The sequence below is a fragment of the Monodelphis domestica genome, chromosome 3, assembly GCF_027887165.1.
Source record: "Monodelphis domestica isolate mMonDom1 chromosome 3, mMonDom1.pri, whole genome shotgun sequence".
Lineage (NCBI taxonomy): Eukaryota > Metazoa > Chordata > Mammalia > Didelphimorphia > Didelphidae > Monodelphis > Monodelphis domestica.
The window spans coordinates 482135805-482143105 of record NC_077229.1 but is presented as its reverse complement, the minus strand read 5'-3'; the positions used below and the strand labels follow the sequence as shown (position 1 = coordinate 482143105).

The 7301-nt window shown below is 35.9% G+C and overlaps 1 pseudogene; it reads right to left on the bottom strand.

Annotated features, from left to right (window-relative positions):
• Positions 1–4188: 4188 nt before the first annotated feature.
• LOC100618781 (p21-activated protein kinase-interacting protein 1-like) lies at positions 4189–5464 on the bottom strand (annotated as a pseudogene).
• Between the last annotated feature and the right edge of the window lie 1837 nt (positions 5465–7301).

Genomic DNA, 7301 nt, shown 5'->3' with positions numbered 1-7301 from the left:
TCAACATTCTATTTAGCTCTTACAGAGCTACTACAGGTAGCACTACCTGTAGTTTTTGTAGCAGAGCTTCATGACACAAATATTATATTTGTAATAAAGGTTGTTTTCAGTTTTGTTCTATTCACACTGCCACAGCCCTAGTTCAAACCCTCACCACCTGGAGAGATGATGGCCTCATAATCAGCCTCCTTGCCTCAAGTCACTCCTCTTTACAATGTCTGCTCCACACAGCTGCCAAATATTATTCCTAAAGCACATGTCAGTCTCCTGATACAAAAAGCTCCTTCTTAGTCTAGGATAAAAGATAAACCCTTTGTGTCATTTAAAGCCTCTTTCCAGTCATTTCCACACCATAGTGTCTCCACTCAAGCCTTTATCCCTTTTTTCATACTCCTTCCATAATACTGGAACCTTGGATTCCCTCCCTGGGACTCTGGGCTCTCATAGGCAAGCTTCCATCTTGTATGGATAAGAACCAAGCCTTTATACCAGTGATGGTGAACCTTTTAAAAGGGCAGGTATTGTGAGAAATGTCTTTAGGTGAGGGGTAGGGGAGCAGCCCAGTCCTGGGTTCCTCTGGCTTTCTAGCACTGAACTTTGAAGAACTCTGTCCTGGGGCAACAGTGTGCATGCCCACAGAGAGTGCTCTGAGTGCTACCTCTGGCATTTGTGCCATAGGTTTGTCACCATAGCTCTATACCATACATATATCTCCATATCATGCTATGTCTCCTCCTCCTTTTCTGCTCCCCTTTATGTATGGTGTTCACCCATTATAATATAAGCTCCTTGATCCCCCAGTGCTTACTTCACAATGCCAGAAATGTATTCAACATTTAGTAAATTCCCTTTCTTCTAAATATAAAATTCTCTTTTAGAATCATTCATAACCTAGCCCCTAGCCCCAAACTTTCCAGTCTTCTTACACCTTATATCCTGCTTCCATGGCCAAGTACTCTGCAAGCCAGTGACACTGGCCTCTTCACTGTTTCTCACACAAGACATTCCATCTCCTGTCACCAGGCATTTTCATTGGTTGTTCCCCAGTGGAATTCTCCTGGCTTTAGATCCCAGGTAATCTCATTTTCTATTGAAGGTTCTTCCTGATGTCTCTAAATTCTAATTCCTTCCCTCTGTGAATTATCTCCAAATTAACCTGGGTTTATTTTGTTTATGTCTAGCTTTTGAACATTGCCTCCTCCATTATACTGTGATTTCCTTAATAATAGGAACTATATTTTCTCCTTCTTTGTATCCCCAGTGCTTAGCATATTTATATCAAAGTTAGTTCAAAATTAGAAGAAAAAATGAGGAAAATATATGCAATATCTTTAAAACAAAAATTGACTCATAGAAATAAATTAACAAAGGGAAAAAATCTCCAGAGTATGAATTAAAGGACTGCAACATAGATTAGTAATATCTTATATTGAAGTTTGATGTAAATCAATTGTTATGAGATCAAAATATTCTAAAAAGTGTCTTAGCACACATTTTCCTTACTTGCTAAATAGAGAGATAAGGCAACCAAGGGCCAATATCAGTTTTAGCACATTAACTTATTTACAAAATCTTATATTAAAGGTTGGTGGAAAGTTATGAGCAATAATATCACTTCATAATACAGAGAAAAGCAGAGCAAGATGAAATCAAATTAAAGTTTGACAAAAAACCTAACTAAAGAAAGATATCCAGAGGACATCTAATGATGAAACTGAAAAGTGAACAAAAGAAAATCAAAATTTTCTATAAGGCTACTTTTTCATCCAAATATAATTTTTTCACGAGAATATACACAATGAGCATCCTTGGCAAAGGTATTGTTTGGGAGGAATCAGTAAACTTCACAAGTAAATATCCTACAGTATAACATATATTACCTATTATAGAACTGAAAAAGAATTGAAGAATGCTAAATTCCCCTAGGCTTACTGTTTATTGACTCAAAAATTTTGATTCAAAAAAAGCAAAAGGCTACCTTTAAGGTTCTTTTCCAACAAAATGTCTCCTATGCATGTGTCAGAATTGGATATGATTCTTTGAAGGATATAACAATGTGTAACCTTTTGATCATTAATATCAAGTGAGAAGAGACAGCTAGATGGTTCAATGGTTCAGACACTTCCTAGCTGGGTGCCCCTGGGAAAATCACTTATTCCCAATTGTCTAGTCTTCACTACTCTTCTACCTTGCAACCAATACTTATTTTTAATTCTAAGATGGTAAGGGTTTAAAAAATATCAAATGAGGCATTAAAAAAGGACTTACTAATCTTACTAAAAGAACATAACTGTCATGCAGAAGAAAGTACAAAGTCAACTTGAAGAGGAATTATCCACAGTCAACAAATGCTTCTGTATGTGGATGACATTTTATCAGTTGCAACAAGTCACAAAATATTGCAGGGTCCACTGGACAGGACTCACAATCACTGTAAAAAGCGTAGCTTAGTCACATACACACAAGAAAAGTCAAGTGAATGAAGAATGTCTTCAGTTTTTAATATAGTTAAACAGACATCCTACAGAGCTCATCCATCAGTATACATATCTTGGACAGACATTACAAGTGGACAATGAGTTGGGTTCAGAATTAAATAAGAGAAAAGCAGACTAGAGCTTTAGAAAATTATATAGCCATTTTAATTATCCTAAATTTCTCCCTGAAATAAAGGTCTATCTTTTTAGTTCCAATTTTGTACCAGTGATATTATTTGATTACAAATCATGAAACATTATAGTATTTGGACAATGGAAACAGTATCATTCAGAGAGCAATGGAAAGGCAGATATGAGCTTGTGCTAATACATTAAAAATAAACTGTGAAAAAAGATCAGATACTGTAAATGATATTATTATATAAATGTATGAACTGAGGTGGCCCCATGATGAATAGGTCCCATGGCAAAAGATAACTAATCAGTTCCAGTATTGTCCCAGTATTGGTAAGAGAAAAGAAGAAAAGTCCCAGATTATTGAGTATACTCTCTGGGGCAGACTTATGGTATACGTAATCTAATTGTTTGGGGAAAGTGATATCTCCCTCTGAATGACATGAAGGATCTATTTGAATATTTGGGGTGAAGAATGGATTGGAGAGGGAGGCCCCTAGAAACAAGGAGTCCAAGTAAGAGTCTATTGCCTCATGTGAGAGGCAATCATGGCTCAGAGTATATTAGCAGTTGATTGAGTGGAGAGAAGGAACGAATGCAAAATTCTGAGGAGATAGAATTGACTAGAATTGGCAAATGACTGGGTATTTGTTGGGTGAATGACTGAGAATAATTAAGAATGGCTCTGAGAACCCTTTGGCAGAAATAGGAAAATCAGAATCAGAAATCCATAGCTTTAGTGGGTAAGATAACTAGTTCTGTTTTGGGCATGTTGAGTTTGAAACACTGATTGTGCATCCTGGTGGATATTCACTAATCAGTTTGTGATTTAAGAATTGTGTAGAGATGATAATTGAATCCATGGAACTGATGAGATTGCCAAAAATAGAAAATGTAAAAAATAGAAGGGGGAACCTAGAAAGACTTTTGAGAGACTTTCATTCACGAGTCCAGAAAAGGAGACTGAGAAAGAAGCAGGTAGGGAACCAAGAGAGGGAAGTATTGGGAAATGCATCCAGAAATGTTTTTGAGAGTGTCATAAAATACAGAGAGACCAAATAAATTAAAGACTAAGACTTATTAGGTGTGTTTGTGTGTATTTAGGCAGATGTTAGATATATTTATGCATAAATAAAAGATATGTGTATGCATATGTACACAAATAGAGAGAAGCAGAAACAAACATGGAAGACAGACACTAGAATCACAAGGCTCTAGTGCCTCAACAAATAAATCTCATCATTTTTGTCATATCACAGGTCTATAACTAGTACAGCATCTGACAATTATTTCTTTTTAAACGTACCTTTGTTCTGGTGGAAGTGTGTGGGTGATTTTTCATTTGCTTTTCACTGCAGTGAAAGCCTTTGTAATAGTTCTCCCATAAGTGCTGGACCCCTTTGCAGATGGAGTAGATCAGAATTATCTGTACTTAAGTGTAATGGAATAGCTGATGAGTCAAAGAGAAAAGAGGTGAGACATATTCCACCAAAGCTGTTTTTACCTTTTTTTTTTTTGCAAAGATGATTTTGAAGATGATACTTTACTTGGTATCTTGAGAAAAGTTAAGTGGTATGAGATTCCATTGTTACAAGTGAAGAGAACTCATCAGTTCTACTTGTTATTTAACCCCAACTATACTCCCTATAGAGAGATGGCAGCAACAAAACACTCTAAGAAATGTAATCCTGAGGACCCTATATAGAATTATATAACCCTATACACAGCATTATTTTTTTTTAATTTTCAAAGATTTATTCTGATTTGTACTTTCTATTTCTTCTTTTCTAGTAAACCTTCCAATTTTCTTTTCTTGATTGACATTAGGCTTTCTGCTTTTGTTGGTTTTTTACTATTCAACCAACCAAATTTCTTGGATTATTGCTGTTTTCCTTCTGAATCATCAGATTTTGGGGGGCTGGTTTTGAACTTTTGTTCTTCTTTTATAGAAGGGGCTGCAGTAGGAGGAAGCTGATCTTTGGTGTCTGCAACTTTGTCCAGTCACATTCCAAGGCATGTGAGTCTGGCTTTAGTGTTTACTTCACATAGAGGATGGAGGAGTCTTCTTATTTGGGTTATGACTCCAAATTTTAGTGAAGTCATCACTCAATGCTGTAACAATAACATGATGCTCTGCAACTTCAAAGCTGTAAATGTCTTTTACTCTGTTTTCATTAGCCTTAAATTCGCAGAGACATATTAGTGGATCATAATCAAACAACCTTACAATTTCTTCGTCTCCTGCCACAGCAAGTATGGAATCTGAAATAAATGTAACAGAAGAAATTCTTTTTCCAGTGGTGATGGTACCTGTGATGGATGCAGTTTCAAGTTGGTAGATGTCTATCTTATTCATTGTGACAACTATATACTTCTCTCCACCAGGGGACCATTCTATTATGTGAGCATTTTGTTTTATATTTTTTATAAATACAGATCTTCCTTCAATAAGATTCCATGTCCATGATATTTTGTCTGTTCCCACTGATAGTGCTAATTTGCCAGATGGATGAACAGAAAGAGAAGTCACATGTCCCTTATGTGCTTTAATAGACTTCAAACAATCCCATTTCTTTGCATCCCAAAAACAAATCATCATCTTCTCCACTGATTAAGTGCCCATTACCAAAGAATTTCAGGCAATTTATTGTGCTGTTATGATGTAGCAGTGCTCCATGTTCTACCTTCTTTTTCATAACATAGATATGAATTGTTTCATCTTTGCCTCCAGTGACCGCAAAACAATTAGCATGGCCATGGTGGGTGAAGTCAGCCACAGGGGTCCATTTCTTGTTCTGGCCACTCATTCCAGGTTCCCTGTGCACCACAAACCCCAAAAGAAACCACAGCATTATTTTTTAATTCCTATTTTTTAATACCTCTTTTACAGACTATTCTTTTTCCTTTTCTTCCAAAGTTCTCTGGCTATTTCTCATGGTTGCCCTTCTCATTTTGCCTAAAAAAATATATATGAAGTGAAGGAAAGAATATAGGATTTAGAGTCTGGGGATTTGACTTTGAATCTTAGTTTTGCTACTTAATGCTTGTATAACTTTGGGATAAGTCAGTTCACATGTCTGGAATTCAATTCTTTGATCTATAAAATGACACAGTTGTATTAAGTTATCTTTCTTTTAGTTTCTTTTAGCTCTAAACCTGGGTTTATCTAGTCCATGAGTTCTAAATTTTTTGTATGTCATGAACACCTTTAACAGTCTGGTAAAACTTACAGACTCCATCTCAGAATAATGTTTTTAAGTACATAAAATAAATTATAGAAGATCCTAAAGGAAAGGAACTGTATATTAAGATTCAGTTGTAATTTTTTTTTTTAATGTTCATGGAGAGATGAAGCCAAGATGGCAGAATACAGGCAGCAACCCCGCTGAACTTTCCCAACATTACACTCTAACATTAATAATATTTATTATATATCATATATATAGTTATATATGATATATATTAATAATTAATAATAATAATAACTTCTCAAATAAAACTTTGATTGGAATAACAAAAAAAAGCCAACAACATCAGAATGAGACATTTTTTTCAGGCTAAGACAACTTAGGAGGTCAGCAGAAGTCTATGACATTAGGCCTGGGACTGGCCTGGAAGGCATACAACAGCTTTGGTAGTTTTCAGCCTAGAGCCAGTAAGGGGGTGGGACAATTGGTCAGAAAGAAATTATAAAAGGCCCTTTTGCAGGCACTGGGTATAGCTGGTACTTATTGGCAACTCTTTGCCCATATGCAGTTCTGGGCTGCTTTTCCAGGGAATAAAGAAATGCTTGTGGTTGGCCAAAAGGAAGTAGGGGATATGGTTTCAGTTCCAAAGCCAAGAGAAGAGTTAGCTTTTCTGGTTACAAGAGAGCAAGGTCATTGTTCCAGGTTCAGGAGAAGCACTAGTGCTTAAAGCTGCAGGGGAACAAGAGTATTTCTGGCTCAAAAACAGAGTGCAAACTAGGAAAGCAGTGATCACATCTTTTCTGCTAACTAGGAAGGACTCAAATTTTGTAGATCCCCATAACTAGCTCTGAAAACAGCAGCATGAAAAACTCTCATGCTCAGTACAGTGTATCCCTACTCCCAGGTGAGCAGAGCCCAAATTTAACAAAAATTTCAAAGTCAAGAAATAGGTTGGAAAAATGAGAAAACAACAAAAAAAAAACACCAACTTGACCTTAAAAGGCTACTGTGGTGGCAAGAAAAATCAAGATATAAACTGAGAAGCAGACACAATGTGAAAATAGTTAAAAGCAAAGTCTCAAAGAAAAATGATAATTAAATTCTTATCCTAATGAGTGGTAGAGGAAAAATTATGAAAGGAAATGAAAGAAATGCATGAAAATTAAGAAAACAATTAATAGTTTGGCAAAAGAGGCACAAAAATACTGAAGAAAATGCACTTTGAAAAATAAAATAGAGGAATTAAAAGCAGTCTACATAAACAGAGCATGATGTCAAAAAATGAAGGGGTAAAAAAGAGGAATGCAGTGGAAAAGGAAGGGGAACTCTACCCACATAAAAAAGGAACACAATCTTTCATGGTGGAGTGGAAATTCAGGGCAAATGCCAAGGCCATCCTCAAACCTCATTCTCTTAGATTCAAAGAGAGAAGAATATATACCTATTTGGCACAGAAAGGTATAGGAATATAGGAAGTTGAAAGAGATAAGAGATATACAGG